Source organism: Canis aureus, chromosome 21 (assembly GCF_053574225.1).
Source record: "Canis aureus isolate CA01 chromosome 21, VMU_Caureus_v.1.0, whole genome shotgun sequence".
Classification (NCBI taxonomy): Eukaryota; Metazoa; Chordata; class Mammalia; order Carnivora; family Canidae; genus Canis; species Canis aureus.
Window position 1 is genome coordinate 23,294,222 of NC_135631.1, and position 23,887 is coordinate 23,318,108.

Sequence of the window (23,887 nt, forward strand, 5' to 3'; positions counted from 1 at the left end):
CTGGGGAGACTGAACTCCGGGTCTTTCTTTCCCTCTGTCTATATGTGGACAGATAATTACATGGCTGATTTGCTTATTGCTAGCAAAATTAATTTTTCTTTTAAGAAGCGCCAGCTGGGTCATTAAGACAGCTCAGCCTATGGCTTGATTCTACTCAGCAAGTATTCAGTAAACCCGGCTCTGGGGGTACCAGGAGAGTAAAGACAGTCTGACCTGGGTACTTTAGACCGGGCTCAGGTGGGGATCGAAGAGTTAGAGCCCTGAAACAGAAATAATAATAATAATGGTCCCAGTAACGGAAGAAATGCCAGCGCCGGCCACCGTTGACTGCACATTTCCGTCGTGCCAGACACTGTGCTAAATCTTTACAAGCATTGACCTTATTTTACCCCCAAGGGGGCGCAGTGGGAAGGGTCCTGTCACTAGCCCTGTTTCCCAGGGGGGAGACAAACGGAGGCGCGGAGAGGTTAGGTAACTGGCCAGTTTTCACGCGGCTGGAAGGCCTGGTGCGCGTGTGCACCCAGGTCCGTGAGGCTCTGCTTAGTGGGACTGTGTTGGACTCTGTGTGTGGCACAGACGTGCTTGGAAAGAGTTCAGGGGTCGAGGCCTGAGGGGGGACCAGAGGCCACAGAGGAGGCTTCCAACGTGAACAGAGCTCCACTGAACTCTTGAAAGGATTTGGGATGGCCGAGAGGAGAAATTCTGGAGCGTGGGGGGCGCCCTGGGCCGGCCCGCCTGGGACCTCCGGGGAGGCCCATTGGCCAGTTACCTGCCGGTGATGCCTTCTGCTCGGTTTCTGAGGCTCCGGGTTCCTGACTCCTACCCGGTCTCCCTGGTTCCAAATATCAAGGCCGGACCCCCCTGATATTTGACACTGTCCCCAGTCCTTGAGATTCTCCCAGACACCAGAGGCTCAGTCCTGCCCCGCGTTTTCATGGTCCTTTTGGACAGCATCATTTGGAGGAAGCGTGACAAAGTGCCAGTAGCAATAACTCCGGGGCCTTGGCTTTCGTGTGCTTGTAATGCTGTTTGGAAGGAACTGAGACTTGGAAGGGAGACGTGACTTAACAGCAGCTCGGCTGCGGGGAAGGAGGAAGAGGAGTGGGGTGGGGTGGGGGGAGGCAGTACTATCTCCCAGTCCCCCGTGGGGGTGGGGGTGAGGGGGAGGAGTCAGGAGGCCTCCAGAGGACAACAAGGAAACTCTGGAAGGGAGCACGGCTTTGGGGAGAAAGAAAGGCTTCCTCCTGCATATCGGAAAGTAAAAAGTAGAGAAATGGCCAACACTGGACCCAAAAAGTAAGTTGGAGAACGGACACTTTGAACGAGGTGTCATATGCAGGGGGAAGAAGGTGGCCCTGGGTAGAGGGCAGTGGATGAGCCCTCCTGACGTCTCGCCTCCTCCTGTCTGTGGACGACAGGTCGCTGCTTGGGAGGTGCGCCCCTGGTGTTGAGAAAGAGGGGTTCATCTGAGCGCCCCGGAGCTTGTGGGTGGCATGTTCCCTTCTGCTCCCTGTGAGCAGTAGAGACCCCCCTTCCTGGGCGTGAGGGCTGTGGCTGTGTTTTCCCGGGTGGAGAAGCAAGAAATGCATCACTGCCGAGGTTAGCATCAATTAAGTCCGTTGTTCCCCAGATACACATTGGACATCTTATTTCCTGCAGAGGCGCAGTGCCAAGTAGGTGTGTCTGAGGCTGGCAGCCAGTAGGAAGAGGTGCCACTTTCTTCCAAATTACCCCACGCAGGGGCAGCATGGGCCTCATGAAATTCTTAAGTTATGACAGATCCCCTTCCATTCATTCGAGAACTATTTCTTGACTCATTGTCGTAGACTCAGCCATGGGGACTCCAAGGACCATTTAGAAAAACCCTTCTTTTTTCCCATGGAGGAAACAGAAAGAGGAGGAGGAGTGGCTTTTCCCTCTTGGAGACAGACTTAGGGCTGGACATTTCCAACCACAGGTCTCTGAAACACCCCTCTCATCAAGGACGGTAATGAGCACCCCCTCTGCCCCTGCAGTGGGCAAAACACTTGTTTCACACCTTAAATGCTACATTAAACATTCACAATATATGTTTTTTTAAGATTTTATTTATTTATTTGAGAGAGAGCACGCTGCACACACACGAGCAGGGGAGGGGCAGCAGGAGAAGCAGGCTCCCTACTAAGCATCCCTCCCGGGCTCCATCCCAGGACCCCACGACCATGACTTGAGCCAAAGGCAGATGCTTAGCTGATTGAGCAAACCAGGCACCCCAACACTCACCACATTTTAATTTTTTTTATGAATTTATTTTTTATCGGTGATCAATTTGCCAACATATAGAATAACACCCAGTGCTCATCCTGTCAAGTGCCCCCCTCGGTGCCCGTCACCCAGTCACCCCCACCCCCCGCCCTCCTCCCCTTCCACCACCCCTAGTTCGTTTCTCAGAGTTAGGAGTCTCCCATGTTCTGTCTCCCTTTCTGATATTTCTCACTCATTTTCTCTCCTTTCCCCTTTATTCCCTTTCACTATTTTTTATATTCCCCAAATGAATGGGACCATATAATGTTTGTCTTTCTCCGATTGACTTATTTCACTCAGCATAATATCCTCCAGTTCCATCCACGTCGAAGCAAATTCACCACATTTTTAAATTTTACTCTGCTATATCCAGTTTGAGTTCAGGATAGGAATAATGATGTCGGTTTCTCACCACAAAGCAAAGTTGCTTCTCGAAGCCTGACACTGCTACTGCAAAGAAGAGTTCCAGGTCCCAGGAAGTGGCGTTTCCTGAGCAGCGGCTCTGTGCTAGGCCCTCAGCCGAGCCGTTGGAGTAGGTTATTCCATATGAGCCTCACGACAGTCCTGGGCATGTTTGACACTTTCTTAACCCCATGTTCTAGACCAGAAAATTGAGGCTCAGGGAGGTGGCATGGCTTGCCCAAGGACACACAGCTAGCAAACGGCAGAGGTGGGGTTTCCCACTGTCTAACGTTGGAGTGTTAGACTCCAGTGCTTACGCGCCTTTGATTCAGTGCTTTGGAAACTGTGTGTGTGTGTGTGTGTGTGTGTGTGTGATTCTCCTACCCTCCCTGTAACATGTGACCAGCTAATGTGAAGCCTGGTGTGAATGGCTTCTCCCCCCACCCGCCCCATCTGCCCCCCACCCCCAGCAGGATGTGGCCTCTTGGCTGCCCTACCCTGGACTGACTCTCCCCAGCTTGGCCACAGCTGTCAAGAGATGCCAACCTAGTTATTTGTTACTAAAATAAGTCAATTCCCTTATCAGAGTCCAGCTGCCCTTCTAGACATGCTCTCATTTGCAGGCTTGGAAAAAAAAGGGAGAGGCTGTTCCTTGTCTAAGAGACAAGTTAGGGCAATGCCTTCTGCCTGAAAATTAAGGAAGAGGCTCTGCAGAGGCCCTCACCCTAACCCCGCAAGCATTTTAGATGCACTGACCCAGAAAGGCCCTCGTCACATGCTCCGTGGAAGCCCTCAGTGTTTAGCAGATTGTATGTGGCCCAACGAAGGAAAGTCTCGAGGACCCAGGTGGCAGGCTGACACAGTTGCCTACAAAAGTCAAGGATTTTGAACTGAAAGCCAGTATGGAGCTCCGGGTGACACGCGGCTACCCAAGTGAGATTTCAGATCAGTCTATGGTATCCAGGCTAATGGTGTCAAGCTAGGGTTCCCTGACAGCGTGGAGGTGGTGGGAGGTAAGCTGGCCTGCCCAGCAGTGGCTCCTGGCTGTAGCTGGGGCTGGGGCTGGGCTGTGTGGGGCTGGGGCTGGGGCTGGGGCTAGGGCTGGACTGGGGGTGGGGCTAGGCTGTGTGGGCTGGGGCTGGAGCTGGGCTGGGCTGTGTTGGGCTGGGGTTGGGGTGTGTTGGGCTGAGGCTCGGGCTGGGCTGGGGCTAGGCTGTGTGGGGCTGGGCCTGAGGCTGAGGCTGCTCTGGGCTGGGCTGTGTTGGGCTGGGGCTGGGCTGGGGCTAGGCTGTGTGGGCTGGGCTGGGGCTAGGCTGTGTGGGCTGGGGCTGGAGCTGGGCTGGGGCTGGGGCTAGGCTGTGTGGGACTGGGCTGGGGCTGGGGCTAGGCTGTGTGGGGCTGGGCTGGGGCTGGGGCTAGGCTGTGTGGGGCTGGGGCTGGAGCTGGGCTGGGCTGTGTTGGGCTGGGGTTGGGGTGTGTTGGGCTGAGGCTCGGGCTGGGCTGGGGCTAGGCTGTGTGGGGCTGGGCCTGAGGCTGAGGCTGCTCTGGGCTGGGCTGTGTTGGGCTGGGGCTGGGCTGGGGCTAGGCTGTGTGGGCTGGGGCTGGAGCTGGGCTGGGGCTGGGGCTAGGCTGTGTGGGGCTGGGCTGGGGCTGGGGCTAGGCTGTGTGGGGCTGGGCCTGAGGCTGAGGCTGCTCTGGGATGGGCTGTGTTGGGCTGGGGCTAGGCTGGGACTGGGCTGGGGCTAGGCTGTGTGGGCTGGGGCTGGAGCTGGGCTGGGGCTGGGGCTAGGCTGTGTGGGGCTGGGGCTGGAGCTGGGCTGGGCTGTGTTGGGCTGGGGTGGGGTGTGTTGGGCTGAGGCTCGGGCTGGGGCTGGGGCTAGGCTGTGTGGGGCTGGGCCTGAGGCTGAGGCTGCTCTGGGATGGGCTGTGTTGGGCTGGGGCTGGAGCTGGGCTGGGGCTGGGGCTAGGCTGTGTGGGGCTGGGCTAGGGCTGGGGCTAGGCTGTGTGGGGCTGGGCTAGGGCTGGGGCTAGGCTGTATGGGGCTGGGGCTGGAGCTGGGCTGGGCTGTGTTGGGCTGGGGTTGGGGTTGTTTCGGGCTGGGGCTGGGCTGTGTTGGGCTGGGACTGAGGCTGGGGCTGAGGCTGGGGCTGGGCTGTGTTGAGCTGGGACTGAGGCCGGGACTGAGGCTGGGGCTGAAGCCAGGGCCAGGCTGTGTTGGGCTGGGGCTGGGGCTGCCCTGGGCTGCCCTGGGCTGGGCTGTGTTGGGCTGGGACTGAGGCCGGGACTGAGGCTGGGGCTGGGGCTGGGCTGGGCTGGGGCTGGGGCTGAAGCTGAGGCTGGTCTGGGCTGGGCTGTGTTGGGCTGGGACTGGGGCTGGGGCTGGGGCTGGGGCTGGGGCTGAGGCTGTGTTGGGCTGAGGCTGGGCTGGAGCTGGTGCTAGGCTGTGTGGGGCTGGGGCTGGGCTGGGGATGAAGCCAGGGCTGGGGCTGAAGTGTGCTGGGCTGGGACTGAGGTCGGGGCTGAGGCCGGGGCTGAGGCCGTGTTGGGCCGGGGCCAGGGCCGCTCTGGACTGGGCCGGGGCTGAGACAGAGGCTGCAGTTGAGTCTCCCACCACCTCGGTTCGGCCAGCTCCACCCAGAGCCTGAAAAGGAAGCGGCTCTTGTGCAAGAGGGAGCCTAAGCAGGTGGCAGATGCTGTCAGACAAAGCATGGTCCTCAAAGGGGATCTTTTCTGCTTCAGAAAGAAATTCTGGGGGATTGCACGGCAAGAGGCCGATGACTCAATTTCCTTTGTGTCTCTGCTTGAATGGGAAGCACACGAGTGTTCTTGAGAACTAGCAGGGGGGCCGGTGCCTCCTACCTTAACTTCAAACCCTACCTCTTTACTCACGCGGCAAGTTGCAATTTTTCTTAAAAAGCATACCACCCCCCACCCCCACCCTCAGCGGGCCACCAAAGGTTTGGGAAGCCAGGGCCACCTGATAGACTGTGGAAGGGGTGCTCCCTGGCTTGTGGTTGTGGACCTTGGCTGGGCACGGACAAAGTGGTCGTGCCTGCCAGGTTTCCCCGGAGAGTCCGGCTTTCAAATGTGCAAATGCTCTACCAATTGACGCACGGCATATATTTTGACTGAGCGTCTATATGTTTTTCTACCAGTAAATGTGTTTGGTTTCGTGTGATCAGGGGTCAGAAGCTTTGCAAGGCGCTTTGCATAAAGGAATTCACAGCTTTGCAGCTCCTTTGTCGGCCAGGTGTCCGATTCAAATGACGCTTGGCTGAGAAAACGTGGAGAAATACTGGGGAGAAATATTTACTATTCTTCTGCTCTCCACTTCGTGGTCACCCTAATATGGGAAGCACCAGGACAAGCTACGCATTGGAGTCCTGCTTGCTAGACGTGGGCCTACACGCACCGTGGGTGTGCTTGTGAGTGTGTGCACGCCTGAGCCCACGCATCTGCCCGTAGTGTGGGCATCTGCCGGTCGGGTGTCTTCTGTGGGCCCCCCGCTGTGCCGGGCACCACCGGGGAATCACAGGTGTGACACTGGCACCTGCAGCCAAGAACTTTGAACATGGTGCAGCTGCTGGGCGGCCTGGCTGTCGGAGACTGTGAGGCTCAGGGCGTTGGTGACACACGCAGCAAGGTGGGCGGGAGGAGGTGGCCATGGGGACAGGATGGCATTTGAATGTATGAAGAAGCAGAAGTGAAAAGGGGGATGTGTCCCTCTTGCCTGCCATCAGTTTACCCACTCTCGAGTACATGAGTTAACTAGCCCATACGGCCAACAAACATTGACGGGGGGCCCACTTGCCGCACTGGGGGGTTGGGCACTGGGGGGGGCTCATAAGAAGGCCACCTCCCTCGCCCCTGAGCAGCTAGCTCGCCCTGTCATGTGTGGCGTGTGGCTTCCTGGGTGCTGGCTGGCCGTGCTCTCTGGCTTCCACGTACCCGGTTCGGGTAGTGCCCTGCCCCTCCTCAAGGTGTGACAGCCAAAAAGGCCTCTGGACACTGCCAGAGGGACGGTGGTGCTGGCGAAGTCCCCTCACGTTGAGAATCTGGTGTCACACGATGGCAGCCATTCCAGTAAGCTCGCCTCTGACAGCGTGGTACCTGGTCCTCATAGGGCCCCTCGGGTAGGATAGGCCCCCCAGCCTCGTAGGGCTAAAATTAATTAGCCTCAAGGCTGTGCAGTAAAATCAGGCAGAGAGGCCTCTTTCACTTTGGGGGCCAAGGGGCGCTAATGACTTTCACTCCCCTCCAAGGGGGAAAACCCAAAGCCTGACCTGCCTTCTCTTATCTGGCTTCTGCAGCACTGCGGGAGCCCCCTGACACCAGGGATTATGTCACAATCATATTGTGTGTGCGTGTGTGTGGTCCCAGATCCCAGGGTTGGCCCTAGCTGCCAGGAACTGTTGAACTGAAATGAATATGCAGACTACAGAAATAGCTCCATCCTATATATGGAAGCGTGCTGGACACATGCTTAAGACAGCACGTCTCTCTGTGCGATAGCAGTGGGGATGGCTGTTTTGCTCAGGGCAGGGGTGAGCAGGGCGCTTGCCTGGTCAGCTGCCCACCACAGGGCTCATGCTCAGTCTGCCCAAACAGGGAGATCACCCATCTGTTTGTGGTTTTGGTGGCTGCTTGCTGTGGCTGGGGACGTCTCTCTCAGAACAGGGTTACCAGCTTCTCAGGCCAAGAAGGGAGTGGAAGCCAGGCAGCAGATGACACCAACCCCTAAATTTAAGCTTCAAAATAAAACACTCCCTAGCAGCAGCCCACTTGGAGATTATTTTGGAGATGCTGATCTGAGGTTGGACTCCTTAAACACCCCTCTGCCCGCCTCCCCCCCCCCCCAACTGCCTCCATGCCTGCTTCTGGAAGGTGGTGGCACCCAGGAGAGAAGCAGAAGAGCTTCACAGAAGAGTGTCACCTTCTCTGTGGGTCTCCTGCAGCTCAGGAAGGGGCAAGGCTCCAGGGAAGCCTGCTGTCTGGTGGCGAGCCACACCGGCAACAGCAAACCATGCCTCCTCTCTGTAGAGCTTGCTGAGTCTGGAGTTGCCCACACCTGGGGCAGGTCCTGCCTACCCTACCCAGGGATCACCTGCCCAGTGACGCTCGGACGCAGGGAGTCAAACAAGGAAGGGAGGGATGGGTGTTGTGGGGGGAAAGAACATCTCGAAGCCAGATCTTTCTGAGTTTGATGTGCCCTGGCTGCCTGGGTGTGTCCACCCAAGTCGGCAAGTGGCCCTCGTGAGTGCAAGTGTGGGCATAGATAGGTCCTAGGTGGGTGGGGAGGGCTGAGTCACCGAGGAGGTGATTTGCAAAACCCAGGCCCCAAAAATCTTCCTCAAGTCCTCAGCTTTTGAGAGTAAAGGTTATTTGCAAAACTCCAGCGGGGAGAGATTATTCACATTTGCGATGGTGTCACTGCAAGTCTCCTCTGAAGGTGCCTGTAAGTTCATCTTTCTTCCCCACAACCTTTCTGGACAGAGAGAGCTCTTGTACCTTTTGCACTTGTTTCTTTGTAGTTAGGTGTATATTTTTGAGATAACAATCACCACAATTAGTAACAATAGTAAATACTCATGGAACGTTAACCAGGTGCCAGGACAGGCACCATTCTATGTCCTTTATACCGACTTGTTGAACTCATACACCAACCTTATGAAGTAGTGGGGTTATCATCCCTCTTTTAAATATGAGAAAACTGAGCCATGGGGAATTTGAGTAACTTGTCCAAGGCCACAGAGCTGCTAAGTGATGGAGCTGGGATTTCAACCGAAGTGATGTGGCTACTGGGAAGCTCTTAGTTACTTCATTCCTGTGCTTCTCGTACGCCAAGATGTCAGGGCCCCCAGAAACCCGAATGGGGATATCTGGTAGTATTGTGGTTGTTTTCATAAACTCCACTTGGGAATCAGGTGTGGGTTGGGTCATAACATCCACAGAGCTAGTCTTACCCTCCCTTTTTACACGTGATGTCAGAGGAAGGGCTGGAATTGCAAGCATGAAGGGGAAAGAAGTTGTCATGGAAGCTTCTCCCCATTCATACCCTGAGTGGCTCATTCATTCCAATTCCTGGATGGAAGTTCTGCTCTTGTCCATATGATGGGAAGCTGGGGAAGAGGTAGGATTGGAAAGGATGGTGGGTTGAGTTGTTTGTTCATTATCACTTCATTACTTGTCCCCTGGAGGAGAGGTGGAAGTTGCTGATTAGTGTTTCTCCACCATCTAGGACTTTGGCTCATGAATGGCCAAAGCTAGAAAAGGGGTGTTAAATAGCAGGTTTGCCCTCAGTGCAAGGGTCTTTGGCCCCAGGGCCTTCTCTCCACCAGCTAGAATTGATGAGGGAAGGAGGGAACTGAGGAAGGAGGCCATCAGAAATCAGGCTACACTCACCCTGACACAAGGAACTGAGCAAATACTAGCAGTGGGCCCTTCTTCACAGCCCTCGCCTAAACCTAAGGGTGGCCTGGCTTCTGTGTGGCCCAGCAGGTGACCTGTGCATTGGGGGAGGTAGGGGAGATGGGCAGGACAAGCCCCCCAAGAAAGGTGGAGTCAGAGCCACCTGAGGACACCTGACACTCGTCTGTGTGTGTTTGGCCTGGGCTCAGAGACTCATCACAGATTCATTACCCATTTGAATTTCCCTTGAGCAGGTCTGCAGTACCTTCTAGGACCCACACCCCAGCCTCTTTTACTACTTCCTCTCTCACTTGAGCAGGTCTGCAGTACCTTCTAGGACCCACACCCCAGCCTCTTTTACTACTTCCTCTCACTTGAGCAGGTCTACAGTACCTTCTAGGACCCACACCCCAGCCTCTTTTACTACTTCCTCTCTCAAAGAGAATCTGCAGAGGTGTTAGAGTGATGGCAGTAAAGCCTTGCAGGTGTTTATCATTATGCAAATTGAGATGTCAAGGAGAAATGAACAATGCCATGCAACCAATACCTGGTCTCCTGGCTCGGGCCTAGAAGGTGGTTTCTGCCCAGGCCCCTGGCCCCAATCTTCACGCACTCCAGAAATATTAAATGAAGATCTCCGACCTGCCAGTCACAAATGCTGGCATTACTGAGTGCATCCAGCTCAGGAAGCAGAGTCTAGCAGAGCTGTGCACCGTCTTACAGACTGCAGGAGACCAGCTGATGTCACTGAGCCAGCCCCAGCCCACCGGTTTATTGCATGGTCACATTTTTCATCAGAAAAGGGAAGACAGGGGTTCAGGTTCCTACAAGAGTGCTGGTCACGCAGAGGTGGACCAGACTTTGGGGAGGAAAGTGATGCTGCCAGAGAAATCTTTTGCCCTGAGGTTCATCTTTGCTGTGGATCTTCTGTGGTAGCACAAGGTGTCTTCCCAACGTCAGCCTTCGAGGTCAGGCACATCCCTCTGGTCTTACCAGAGAGACTTTTACTCTCCTCTATTGTCTTCTTTCTTTCTTTTAAAGAATTTATTTATTTATTTATTTATTTATTTATTTATTTGTTTGTTTGTTTATTTATTTATGAGAGAGAGAGAGAGCGTGCAAGCGAGTACAAGCAGGGAGAAGGGCAGAGGGAGAGGGAGAAGCAGGCTCCACACTGAGCAGGGAACCCAGTGCAGGGCTCGATCCCAGGACCTTGAGATTATGACCTGAGCTGAAGGCAGATGCTTAACCAACTGAGCCACCCAGGTGCCCCCATTGCCTTGCTTCTCCTTGATAATTCATAAAAACCCTACACGTATACCTCCATCTAATAGAATGAAGTTTAAGGGATGCCTCTGAGCCGTGTGTGGCCATCTGTTCTCTTTCACTGGTGAGCATATAAGCTCCTTAGGGGAGAACTCATGCTTTATGTACATCATATGTATTTTTGTCTCATGGTAGCCCCCAGTCATCAGTTCCCCCATTATAGTAGATGCTCAGTAAACATCGGATGACTGAATGAATGGATGGAATTTCTAGATTTGGCAAAGCAACCTTTATCATTTAGCTTTTGTGATTTTTGTAGGTTCTGGCTAATTTTTTTTCATCCTTTTTTTTCTTTCTGGTCTATAAAAACCTTTTAATTTTTTAAAATTTTTATTTATTTATGATAGTCACAGAGAGAGAGAGAGAGAGAGAGAGAGAGAGAGGCAGAGACATAGGCAGAGGGAGAAGCAGGCTCCATGCACTGGGAGCCCGACGTGGGATTCGATCCCGGGTCTCCAGGATCGCGCCCTGGGCCAAAGGCAGGCGCCAAACTGCTGCGCCACCCAGGGATCCCAAAAACCTTTTAATTTTATTTTTTTTCCAGTGTCTCTTTTAGTGAGCCTCAAACTTCCTTAAAAGTGCTTTTCTCTGCATTCTCCTTAATTGGAGTGTATCTCTCCTGAAGTTTGACATGTCAGGCAAGGTGGGGGGTTGTTCAGAGCTCATTAGGTTTTGTCCAGTAGAATAGGGATCTTGGTTTCCTATAAGCCTGTCTGCCTCTATGCCCCAGCAATTCCTTCCAAATCTGGCCTCCTGTGTGTGTGTGTGTATATATATATATATCAACAACAAAAACAAAAAAACCCAAGCCTCAAAATCATATACTCAATGACACTTAGAGAAAAGATGTTGGCTTTTGGTCACTCTGTGAAAACAAAAAAAGAGGAAGTTGTTTCTTTCAATGGTTTAAAACCTTCTATTCCAAAGACCACTTGTGCCAAATCAGAGGGTTTGCGTGGTACACCGGGAATGCGGAGGTTTGGCTTTGGAGGAGGGCTGTGTAGAAGGAGTAAGGGCTGTGAGAAGAGCCAGACCTGAGGTTTGATTCCCCTCTCTACCACCTCAGAGTGGTGTGAGCTCAGGCCGTGCACATGTTAAATGTCTAGAACAATGTTTAGCATGTGGTGTCTAGCACTCAGTGTCTACACTTAGAGGTGCCTCAAGAATAGAAATGACTATTATTATATTTTAGTTTGCTGAACAAATCATTTCACCCCTGTTTACCTCCGATTTTCCATGTATAAAATGAGAGGGCTGGATTCCAGTTGATCTGTAAAATCCTTTCTAGGCCTCACGTTCTATGAATCTACCACTCTGTGGGCCACGAACACCTAAGCCTCATAAAACTTAATGGAAAGAATAACAGGACTACAATGCAGTGCGAAAAAAAAAAGTGATGCATGGTTTGTATTAAATGTCAGAAGTGAATTATTAATCCATGCCAGAAACAAATCTATTGACCCAGTTCTACTCTAAACCCCACTGGGCAAGCACGACTCTTAGGAACAAGGTGCTTTGTTCAGAGGACTCAGCTGAATCCTCTCGACCGCCTGGGAATGGGCAGACGAGGAAGCTTGGGCCAGAGAAGTGCAGTACACGTCTCAGTCACACAGCTAGAACCACAGAAAGCAAGTCCTGGGGTTACCTGCAGGATCTGAATGCGATACTCTTTTCCTTTAAACTGTGCTTTAAAAAACATCGCTTCAAGTGATCAGAAAAGCCAAGAGGGGGAAAGATAATGTCCTCTACTCTCAAAGCTGATGAGCAACTTAGATTCCTCAGCTTCCGTTAAGGGGATGCTGCAGCATGTTGACGCAAAACAAAACCACATCATTCAGCCAAAGAGGTGCGTAGAGGGTGAGCTATAGAATCCTACGGAAAACAACTAGGGTGGCCACGAGAATCTAAAAAAAAAAAAAAAAAAAAAAAAGAGCAAACAAAACAAATATTTAATATTACGTATGTGTGTACACATGCACACACGTACCAATGCATTGGCCAACGCAGCCCTTTGAGATGGCGAATTGCTGCTTCTGCTCAGAGCCTTCCAGATTCCTGCTAAGATATTTAGTTCTTTTTAATAAACCCAGAGAAGGAAAAGGAAAGAAGGAAGGAAGGAAGAAAAAAAGGAAGAGACAGAAAAAAAAGAAAGAGAAAAAGAAAAAAAAAAAGGAAGTCCTAAAGACGGCACTACTTAGGAGTTTGCCAAAGCGGGTCAGGGACTAAATGCCCTGTCAGGGTTCTGACCTCCTGTCAGTCACTGAAAGTCCTTACTGAGGTCCCATCCAGCCTGGGTGTGCCCTTTTAGTATCCACCAACCAGAAACCAAAGTAAAATACCAGCTGGGTTCTGTTCTTTGTCATATGCCATGCCCTCAGTTATCGCTTGGTCATCTCCAGCCGGTCCCGCAGACACAGCATCTAGGAGAAGTGACGGGAGAAGTGACAGCCGCATGCAGCCAGTGGAGCTTTGGTGTTTCTCCCCCTTAGTCCCAGGAGGATGGTGGGCAAGATTCGCCCTTTACAGTTTGCCTCTTTGCCCAACTGGGAGATGGTGATGAACTCACTAATTCAATTCACTGAAGAGTGTAGTGTGACCGGCACCATGGAAAGGATTGAGGGGAGTGGAAGATCTAGTTCCTGTCCCCAGAAAGCTGACGGTTTGGTGGGAGAAAAGTCAAACAGGTGAAGGAGCCCTACGAGATGATGGGCCATCAAGGGCCGGAAGACGAGGGAAAGCGGGCACGGGCGGTGATTGTGCAGGCTTCGTGCAAGGAGTGGGACTTGAGCGTGAGGTGGATGAGCAGGGCAGAGAAGAGGGCGACCCATGGGGGTGCAGAGCTTGAGCTGAGAAGGTTCAAGTGGGGGGAGTTACGTATGGCCTGTGGGGCGCCGGGGAGGGTGCAGCCTGCCTGGACGGGAGGCCAAGCTGAAGAACAGTGAGGGATGACGCTGGGCAGGTTCCAGGTGATCATGTGTCAGTGGCACCGCCTGCAAGATCCAGTTCTTGTGCCCCAGAGAAGTTCCCACGACACCGTATTTGGAGGCTGCTGGGCAGGGTTCAGCAGTGGGGCAGCGCCAGCACCCCTTGGGTTGCCACTGGGGCCGCTCTGGCTGGGGTGGAGACTGGCAGCTTGAGATGATCCCAGACAAGCCCTGCAGCCCTGATGGCAAATAGGTGTCAGCCCACGTACCACTTCCCATCGATTACCAGAGGCTGCCTGGAGGGCTGTGCCGAGAGCCAGACCTTGGCTGGCCGCAGAGGGTGCCGTGCGTGGTCTGTTCGTGATGTCTGTCTCGGGCAGGGGACGGCGGAAGCCCCCCATCTCACTGGGATGGCTCCAGTGGAGCAGCAGGCTTTTCGAGTTTTCCTTTCCGATAGCTGCCTGCAAACTGGGACGTTGGCCACTCAAATCCAGTGAGCAAGTCATTCTGTGTAGACTCCACCTCCTTCCAGAACAGTATAAATCCAGACTCTTACCCAGAGGAGTTTGGTTGCTTGAGCCTTCTCTTAGGATTCATTTGCACTGTTTTCCCGTCACCCCAAGAGAGGCTGGATGCTGGGAGCCAGGAATCTCCTCTGTTTGAACCAGAGCCAGGCTCCTTGGCACAAGGCCCCTTCTCCGCATCAGCTTCTCCATCTGCAAACTGAGAAGACAAAAATGATGCCTCACCCATGGGGGTGATAGGAGGAATAACTAGCTAATGTGAGTAAAGCCTTTGAAGATGAAAGGGTTGTATGTGCGCCTTAATTACAACTTGTATCAGCCCTGGAGCCTCTGCATTCTCAGCTGCCACTCGGGGCTCTCCTGTGCCTCCCAAGTGCAAACAGCAGCAGCATTCCACAGCCTGGCCCCGCTGGGTCCAGCTTGTCGCATCCAAGTCCAGTAGGCTGGATTCTGAGCTCAGGCTGGCAAGCCCATCCTGGGACGCTCCTCATCCCCAAGAGAAAAAACAAGCTCCCTACCTTGGCAGCTAAGATGATATAGAGCCAAGGTATAAACAAAAGGCTCCACCAAGTGTCTACTAGAAATAGCCCCCAGGTGAGATTAGGACACTCTGCTCTAATTCCCACCCTGTCAAAGCCTAATTGTGTGACCTTGGGCTACTGGCTTTATCTGTCTAATGCTTCGATACACTGTGTGAACCACCTGGGGATAATAATCCCTCTGCCTCCCCTGGACCTCTCCACCTCTGCCTGCTGGTGTGAAAGTGTTTTGTGCTGGTAGGCAGAAGCACGTGATGTGGAACTACAAGGTCCTATTATTACTGGAGGTAACTTTCGCCTTTATCTCTGTCTCCCGTTGCTGGTTGACCCCAATCATTGAAATTGTATTCTTCGGAATGTTCACCAATCTGTTCGGAGCTGCCGTCCCCTCCTGGGCTGCGCTTTTATCTAGGAAGACCTGGTATGTGCTCAGGCTGCTTGGCTGTGTCATTTCCTGAGGCGTGCAGGTGCAGTCGGGCTGGCAGGGGACTGGGGTGCCCTGGCGAGCTGAATCACAATGCCCTCGCTAAGGTAACTCGTACAAACACCGGAGGCAGGGCTTGGGGGGTGGGGGGCGGTTAGATGCTTTGCTAGGGCTGAGAAAGTGCCGGCTGGCCTGGATCCACCAAAGTATGGATCCAAGGAGGGAGAAGGGGAGAGAGGCAGGGAGGACCCTAAATGGGAAGTTATCATGGGCTGGTGACTAAAGGCCAAAGATGATGGGGTGTCAGAATGGGAAGGGATGCTACAAATTCTGTTTATCGGACGGAGGAGGGAAAAGCATCTCAAAGCCCGCTAGTGACTCCGGCCCCAGGTCACATAACTCATTAGAATCAAAACGCTGGTCTTCTGATTCTCAGTCCAATGCTCTTTCCATTTCATGCTTTGAGTCGATAGAGGGAAGGCACTGAGCAAGACGAGGCTGGCGAGAAGACTGGGGTGACCAGGAGAGGAAGCTAAAAGGGTACCGGGTTTTGTGGCACAACGGGGAATGGCTTACACACTGCCGGAGCCTTTATTGTACTTGGACCTGGTTTCCTGTGCCATACCTGTATATCCGTATTTGGTGTTCACCTCGATCCCTTTCGACTTAATGAACGTTTAGAAACCAGAGAGCCCGGTGCAACCCGGCCTGGCATTTGCCCAGCCTCTCTGAGCAGTTCTGTGAGCTGAGTCAATAATCAGTGGTTTTTCAAATGATTCATTGGTTCATACAATATGTGTTTATTGAACAATATTATGGACCTAGTGTTGGGCCAGGCACTGGGGATACACTGTCAAGCAAGAGAGACACCGTTTCTACTCTCATGGAACTTCCAGTCTATCTGGGAAGACAGAGAGTAAACAATTCTAGTGGTAAATGCTGAGATGGAGAAGCGCAGGGTCTCCGGGAGCATGTACCGGGGAGACCTCATCTATCTGGAGCATCAGGGGAGCCCGGTAGGATGAAGAGCAGCAACTAGGTTTATAGGATGTCCCCAGGTCCTTGGGGGCACTAGTTGTTGAACTTTTCAACCTTAACAGTGCTCAGGACCAAGAAACTGTCTGGTGGGTGAGGTCAAAGCCCCTTCAGCAACTCGAGCCAAAGCACCTCCTCTTCCGGCTGTGTCACACTTGGCTCACTGAGTACAAGAGCAAGAAAAGAAAGTTCTAGTCTTCAAAATTCTGAAAGCAACTGGTTTATCACATCTGCCCTGAAACAGACAGTGGATGAATAGAGAACCATGCATGGCATCCTCCAAGCTGAGCGAGGCTTATATTTATTTGTTTGTTTGTTTTTACTGAATGAGACGTGTAGAAGTTTGTGTTGGGGGGAGCAAGGGAACCCAAATTCTGGGAAACAGAAAGTGTCATATGATGTCAGAGTTATTTTAAGCCATGGGAAAAAATTCATAATTGACTTAGGAATCTTGAAAGTTGAGCCTGGGTTTAGGGTCAGAGCTCATTGGTTTTGGTAGAATTTCTCAGTCGTTTTTGTTTTTGTTTGTTTGTTGTTGTTTTTTGAGCACTTTGTAGATTGGAGCTTGGGCTCGGGGTTCGATCAGTGGGTGTGTAGGGAGTGATTTGCAGGATGACTTCCAGCAGTCGGGCAGGTGTTTCTATCGGACCCCTAGGATTCCGATGTCTAACCATCTGGCTACAAGGGCCTCACTTCTTTATCTCCTTTGTCGCTGGTAACTACCCGAAGCTGTTTCTTGGTAAGCCCACGTCAGTGCGTGCCACCCGAATAGCTCTGTAAGTGACAGAAACCGTCATAAAAGGCTGTTTCCCAAACAAGAAGTATGGAGTTTGGAATACCAGGAACTCAATGATGTTATCAAAGATCCAGTTTTCTTCTAATTTTCCACTCCACCGCGCCCATCGGCTTCCTACAGGTCAGCCCTCTTCGTAGTTTGAAACTGACTTCCAGAGTTTTAAGCATCCTATAAAAAAATAACAATATCCAGCAGCAGGAGGAGGAATGCTTATTCACAAATGTCTCTTCTAGAAAATTGGAGGGGTGGCTTTTCCAGAAGTCCTTAATTGACTTTCCTTTCCTTTTCATTGAAGTTTGGGGTCACATCCCACGAAATGCTCACGCAGAGCCAGTTGTTGGCTAGGAGAACTCTGACCACAGTGCTTGACTTAGACCAGCCATGATTCACCCGTTGGAGCTGGGAGTTGGGACCTCACACCCCCTGAAGCACAACTTCGGGATTTTGAACAAAATCAAGAGTCAATTAGGAGAACTTTGTTGCATTAATAACAATGTCTACTACAATGAGTAAGGCCCCGGAGGGTGTCCACCCACCCGGTCGAGTTGTGGTTTGAGACTCTATATAGAGTAAAGAAAAAAAGCAAAGCTAAGTTCTTGTGTTCCTAAGGCACACCCTCAGCCGTTTCGTGAGAAGACACACCTCATGGGTAGAGTTCACATGGGGGACACTGCATTTTTAGACTTCGATGGTCTGTGGCTTGCATTCAATCATAACAGCTGGAACTTTGTCCTTTTCTCTCTCCCCCAAAAAGCATATCGGGGAATAACCTTAAAAATTTTATACAAGAAATAATCAGTTGTTTGCATACTTGAGCGCTCTATTATTAGAGACTCATTAGCAACCCATCTCAGCACTGCTGGAGCTACACCAGGCGTGAGGACCACTAATCTGTAGTGATCCTTTTTAAAAGCATGACTATGACCCTGAATGAGTATCTCTTCCTGTAAATTATGAGATGACCACCCTCAAGGGAGATGGCTAGCTTCCCTTTTCTATAACTGCACTCCTAGAGTGTTTTAATGTGTGCGAAGTGTTTTAGGCTCCATTATATCATCCAGCCCTCACATTAACTCACGGTTAGCGTCATTATCCTCCTGTATACGAGACGAGTTTAATGACTTTCTCAAGGTCATATAGCTAATTAATGCAGATTTCAGGATTTGAACCCTAGTTTTCCACTCCCAGAGCTGATGTCCATCTCACCACAGTGTGTTGGCTTCCAGTGGACCCGACTTCCTTTCAAGGAGTCCAAAACTATTGAGTTTTATATTAATAATTGCTCTTTCACGAGCAGAAAAATGCCTTCCTGGTAGCTTCTTTGAGTCTGAAGTTCAAGGGTCTAACATCTTAACATTCTAATAAGCCCAAAGATGAACAGGAGGGTTTCCTGGGATGCAGCTAGCTCATGCATCTAGTGGTATGGAGTGTGTGTGTGGGGGGGAACTTTGGGATTTTGTTTACTATTTGTTTTCCATTCTTTTTTTTTTTTTCACCTAAATATCATTGAAAGACTTATGATGACTGCATCAAGGGAAGAGAAGCCCAAAGGGTGTTTAATGTGAACCTCAAGGATATGATCCTTTCTTACACGGGAAAGGACCACTTGTTTTTGGTGTCTGATGGTGAAAGAGCCAGAGGAAATGGATTTTATGAAAAAAAAATCATTTTTATAAAATCAAACCTGGTGATTTTACGGTTTATTCTGAGGGTGAATTTCCTGACAGTGAGGCTTGCTGAGCCTGAGACTGGCTGCCTCGTTCCCAATCTACTCCAGTTCTCAGCTGAAATGGCATTTGCTTGGAGAGGCATCCCTTGGGGCCAGCAAAGGTCTTGCGGAAGAAAGGTTTCCCTTTGGAATAACCTCTCAGCACCCTTCACTTCTGTTATGACATCTATTGTGTCCGGTCATTGACTTGTTTAATGTCTGTCTTCTCCTGTGGGCCATAGCCTCCCTTGGGACAGTGAGTGGCCTTGCCTCCCTTGCTCGGTGCCCTGGTCCGAGTGCCCAGCACATGGGGCCTGAATAAAACCTTGTTGAATGAAGTTGGGGCTGGAATTCTCTTTTCTGAAGGCCTGTATCCACTTCAATGTTGGGGCGATTTTGTGGGATTGTGGTTTACCATCGTGGATTCAGGCTGTGATCGCTAAATCCAACTTAGAAAAACAACACTCTGTCAGTCTGGTTCTATCTATCTATCATCTATACACTTACCTATCTGTGTACCTATGGATCTATTTTTTACCTACTACCTGCCTGTGGATCTACCTATTTATGTATCTATCACAGATCCATTTGTGTCTCTGTCATCTATCATTTATTGAGACATCTTTCTTGGAATAAGAGACAAGCACTTAAAAAGCAAAGGAGGGTCGGCAAGCAGGCCCCATTGCTCATTCTGTCCTTCCTCTTCATGGTGCCCACCACCCCAATTCCTACCTCCCCTCCTTGGCTGGCATCATCTAAGAAATAGTCTGTTTCTGTTTAGGCAGAGGAAAAACGAGGCAAGGTTTGGGGGAAGCAAGCCTTGGGTCCTCTAGACTCCTCTCTCCCTGTGGCTCCCTCTGAGACATATTTGAGACGGCTCTCTCTGCTTTCCAACAACTGTCACCAGATAAGCCCCAGCCTTCCAAAAGGATTGTTTCTCAAGAATCAGGAAACGTACTCTATCATCTGTTTGAGCTTCCTGTTCTTTATATTGTTTGGGAGGCAAAAGTCAACAACCGTGTTTATATTCTGCATTGTTTGCATTGTTAAAAACTGGAAAATTAATTTGGTTTCTTCTCCTAAACGAGCTTCCCAGGCCTTCTGGAAGACGTTCAGAAACAGACCTCGCTTCAAACAGGCCGACAGGGAACAGTGTCTCTTAAAGCCAGGTTTCTGACCGGCTGCTAAAGGCTGGCTTCGAGGATGTTCACTCCAGTTGAGTGCCCGGGGCAAGGGCAGGCTGTCAGGGATGCACAGGGGGACCCTGAGTCTGGTGTCCTGCCGCTCAGAAAGCAGTGTAGGCGCTAGAGGGAGGTCTCCGTTGGAGTCCTGCTACTCAACAATTATGGGGCCTTAAGCAATTTACACAACGTCTCTAAGCCTCAGGCTTCTCATCTTTAGAATAGAGTAGCAATACCTACTTGTTGGGTCGTGTAAGGACTAATGGGATCCTTTGCATGAAGCCCTTGAGGGAACGAGTGGCAGGGAGGGAGCCGTGTTCATCAGTGATCATTGTGGCCACTATTACTAGGCCCCGGAGCTCTCCACCATTCAGCCCTCACTTCATCTTGCTGTTACGCTTGAGAAATGCTTGCAGCTGCCTTTGGAAGGTTTTCATCCCCATCCCCTTTCTGGGCAAAACATCAGGCAGTGGACTCACATCTACTTTGGTGAGGAGGGCACACCGGAGAGCTGCACCCACGGGTGCTTCCTGGAACGGCCGTTGCTTGCTGAGCAGATGAAACAGCAGTGGGATGTTCTGGGAACTCCGGGTCGTGCGGGAGCTGCTGAAAGCGGGTGGGGAAATGCACTGCAGGTCCCGTCTTGCCTCGCAAAATGACAGCCAGCCTCCCAGGCTGCTTGTCTCAGCAGGATCAGCCTCCTCCTGCCTTGGGTCCTGGGGGTTGGCGGTGGGGCCGGAGGAGGAGGTGGTTTGTCCTCCCTCGCGGTCCAGGTGTCCTGTTCTCCAGCCTCACTGTATGGAAGGGCCCTCGGGGGCACGTTAGTGCGGTGGCTTCCTTCTCATTCTGGAAACAGTGGAGTTTCCCAGAGCCCACTTCCTCCCCAGAAGGCCGAGCTTGGGATTACCTGGTTGTGGGTGGAGGACCGGCCTCTAAAGTCTGTAGTCGAGGCAGTAAGTCATGGGGGTGGGGGGTTCGATTCTCTCCTCTCCAAAAATACCTTTAATTGCCTTTCACTGCTTAATTCTGCTGTCCTCTAAAGAAAGGAAGGTCTGGCCTCTCCCAGCCACACCTCAGAAGTGACTAAGGCTCTTGCACCTTTTAATAGGAGTGTTTGCATTTTTTGCTGGATTCTCATTTTGCTGTCGATTTTGTGAGAGGGTGGCGGTGGCCTGTTGTTCAGGCCAAAACAGAAGATTATCAAAGCACAGATGGGGTTTCGTGGTGTAAAGATGTCATTAATTAGAAAGTCGGGGTACCCATGGTTTCGAGGAGAGCTGTGGCCAGTCGTCCGAGATTCACATCCCTGTGGGAGAAGGAAAAAGATTGGCATTTACTAAGCCGCTGTTAGGAGCCAAGCCCACTGCTGCTGTATATATTTATTACGTCCCTGGCACAAACTCCTCTTTGAGGTATATATGTACAGATATCCACTAAGTGGATGGTTGGCTGAAATTCCATCAGAGCCATTTTACAGGCTGAGAAACTGAGGCTCATAAAAGTAAAGGAACTTGCTAAGACAGCTCAGCTCTTAATGTGGTGGGGCTGGACCTCAATTCGGAGCTCCTCTCTCCCTTTCAACATTGCCCCACAAGCTTCCCTTCCCCTTTATGGGGGAGTTCATCTCGTTTTTCCATTCCCAGAACCGGAGGTCTTGAAAATTCAAAGCATCCCCTTTTCCCAAGCGTCTGGATTTTTCTGGCTCCTGGAAAATGAAGGGCTTTGAAACAATTTAGAACTACTGGGAGCTATCTTCAGGAAAGGAGGTGGTGGGAACTTGCCTGTCTGCCCCCTTCCCAGGGGCGGTGGAGCTCCAAGACCACCAAAGATTGGGGAGCGTCCCGCCTCCCACTGGTGCAGGTGGGGGCTGCTGAGAGTTTGAGGACTGAGGATTGCCTCACAACTGAAGAATGGTTTGAATTGGCCCGTGACGCTAAAATTCACCATAGGGAGCACTGGGGCTGTTTGTAGTAATTTAGGAGGAGTGTCTCTAAGGAAATCAGTAATTCTGCTGTGTTTCTCTTAATTGAAACCATTCTTCCCTCCAGCTTCGATAGGGCAGGTTCTAATCTCTGTGCGCTGGAAGGCGCTTATTTGGTGTAATCGGAGAGCAGGATGCTGGTGACTCTCTCTTGTCTTGTCTGCTGTCTCTGTCTGCTGGCCATCCACCCTGCCTGACACGCCGCTGTCAGCAGCACCGTCACACCACCGCCACCTGGATGCCAAGCCCAATGCCACTGTCCTGCAGGCAAGAGGGAGCCACGCAGGTTCCTGGGGTGCTCGGGGGAGCAGAAAGTTAGAAGTTAGAAAGAAGCGTAGACTTCTCCTCCTAGAGACAGGGAGCCGGGTTGGCTGGGGACCAGGTGGGCTGGAGACCCGGAGGTCACCACATCCAAACTCTTCCTTCTCTGATAAAGAAACTGAAGCCCAGGGAGATGAAGTGACTTATCCAAGGACAGCTGATTAGGAAGAAGCCTGGCTCCAGACCCCAGGGCCCTGGACCGTTAGCCTAATGCTTCTCCCACTAAACCAAAGGAACGTTTATTGGACAGCACCCAGACACTGGGGACATAAAGATGAATTGGGTGTCATCCCAATGGATCCCACTTTGATTTTATGACTTAGCATCACCTGAGGCAAGCTTCTTCCTGGGGTGAAGTTGTACAAGTCAGTACACAACTGTGTAGAGTCAGAGCCACGTCTCTGGGTCCTTAGGCTCCTGGCTCCTGAGCTTCCGCGTGGCCGTCACCAAGGGTACTGTGGGCGGCTGACCAGTTACTAAAGAATGGAGTTAGAGTAAGAGGCGTTTTATAGTTGAGCTACCTTAAATACACGTTAATCTTTGTGATGATTGGATAATATTGACCAAGTACCAGGCACTCGGCTAGGTGTCAGCACCTTTGCTGAGTGTTTGGTGCTTTCTTCCTTTAACCCTTAAAAGCACCCATGGGGGTAGGCATTACCTCCACTTTACTAGTGAAGGAACGGAGGTTTAAAGGTTGAAAAGACATGGAGTGCCTGGGTGGCTCAGTCGGTGAAGCCCCTGCCTTCGGCTCAGCTCATGATCTCGGGGTCCTGGGATCGAGTCCTGCATCGGGCTCCCTGCCCAGCGGGGAGCCTGTTTCTCCCTCTGCCTCTGCCCTTTCCCTCACCTCGCTCGTGTTCTCGCTTGCTCTTTCTCAAATAAAAATAAACAAATAAAACCTTTTTAAAAAATCTAAAATAATAATAATAATAAAGGTTAGGAAAACACGGTAAGTGTAACATACCACAAGAGCCCAGGCTGAGACTTGGAGCCAGGTCTTTCTGAGATGAAAGACTGCGGCCTTCTATGCCGTCCTCGGGCAGCACCTGCTGAGTCCCACCAGCGCTGGTGCTCCTTACCAGTGACTGTAAAATAAGGGACGCCGGGGATGCCGCTGGCCGGGAGCGAGGCCCTCGTAAGCTTCAGAGGGCTTGAGAGCAGACACATCACAGTCGCACTCTGTTGGGCGGTTGATTTGCTTGCGTGAAGTGGAGGCCAAGGACCGGGAGAGACAGGTGCACCCCGCTCCACCAACTCTGTCCCCAGCTTAGGACCCCAGTAGAACTCTCATCTCAGAAGCCAGATCATTCAGTTGCCACGGACCTTGCCTTCCAAGCTTCTCTTGTCTGCCTTACTAAGTCCACGTCCTAGGGACATCTCCTATGGACCTTGGAAGGCAAAGATGAATTCCAAATCTGATTTTATCTGTGTGTGTGTTTGGGGTTGGCGGGGGTGGGGCGGGGTAGTAGTCTCCTTTGGCTGGGTATCTGATCCCACCCATGGCCCCATAATGAATGAGTAAGATACGTCCATAAGTTCATAGAAAAGTGTCAGACCACATAGATTGCCTGACAAAGCAGCCCCCATCATGCTCTGTCATAGAACCCCCTTTTATTTTCTCTGGGGTGCTATTAGTACCTGAAATTGCCTTGTTTTTATATTAATCATTTACCTGTATAGCATCTGCTTCCCCACATTAGAAGGTAGCTCTTTGTTATTTGTTTTTTTTTTTTTAAAGATTTTATTTATTTATTCATGAGAGACACACAGAGAGAGGCAGAGACACAGGTAGAGGGAGAAGCAGGCTCCATGCAGGGAGCCCGACGTGGAACTCGATCCTGGCACTCCAGGATCAGTCCCTGGGCCGAAGGCGGCGGCTAAACTGCTGAGCCACCTGGGCTGCCCAGCAGGTAGCTCTTTGACGGGATGGACCTTGTATGTCTCTCTAGCTCCCAGGGGACATATCTGGTGCATAACACTTGCATCTTCACACTTGGCACCATACCCTGGCGATACTAATGGTGATTTGGGA

General features: G+C 51.5%; 1 protein-coding gene across 17 annotated transcripts in view; it reads left to right on the forward strand.

Annotated features, from left to right (window-relative positions):
- CD44 (CD44 molecule (IN blood group)) overlaps window positions 1-23,887 on the forward strand; it is a 91,784-nt gene that overhangs the window by 1,648 nt on the left and 66,249 nt on the right. The window lies entirely within an intron of this gene.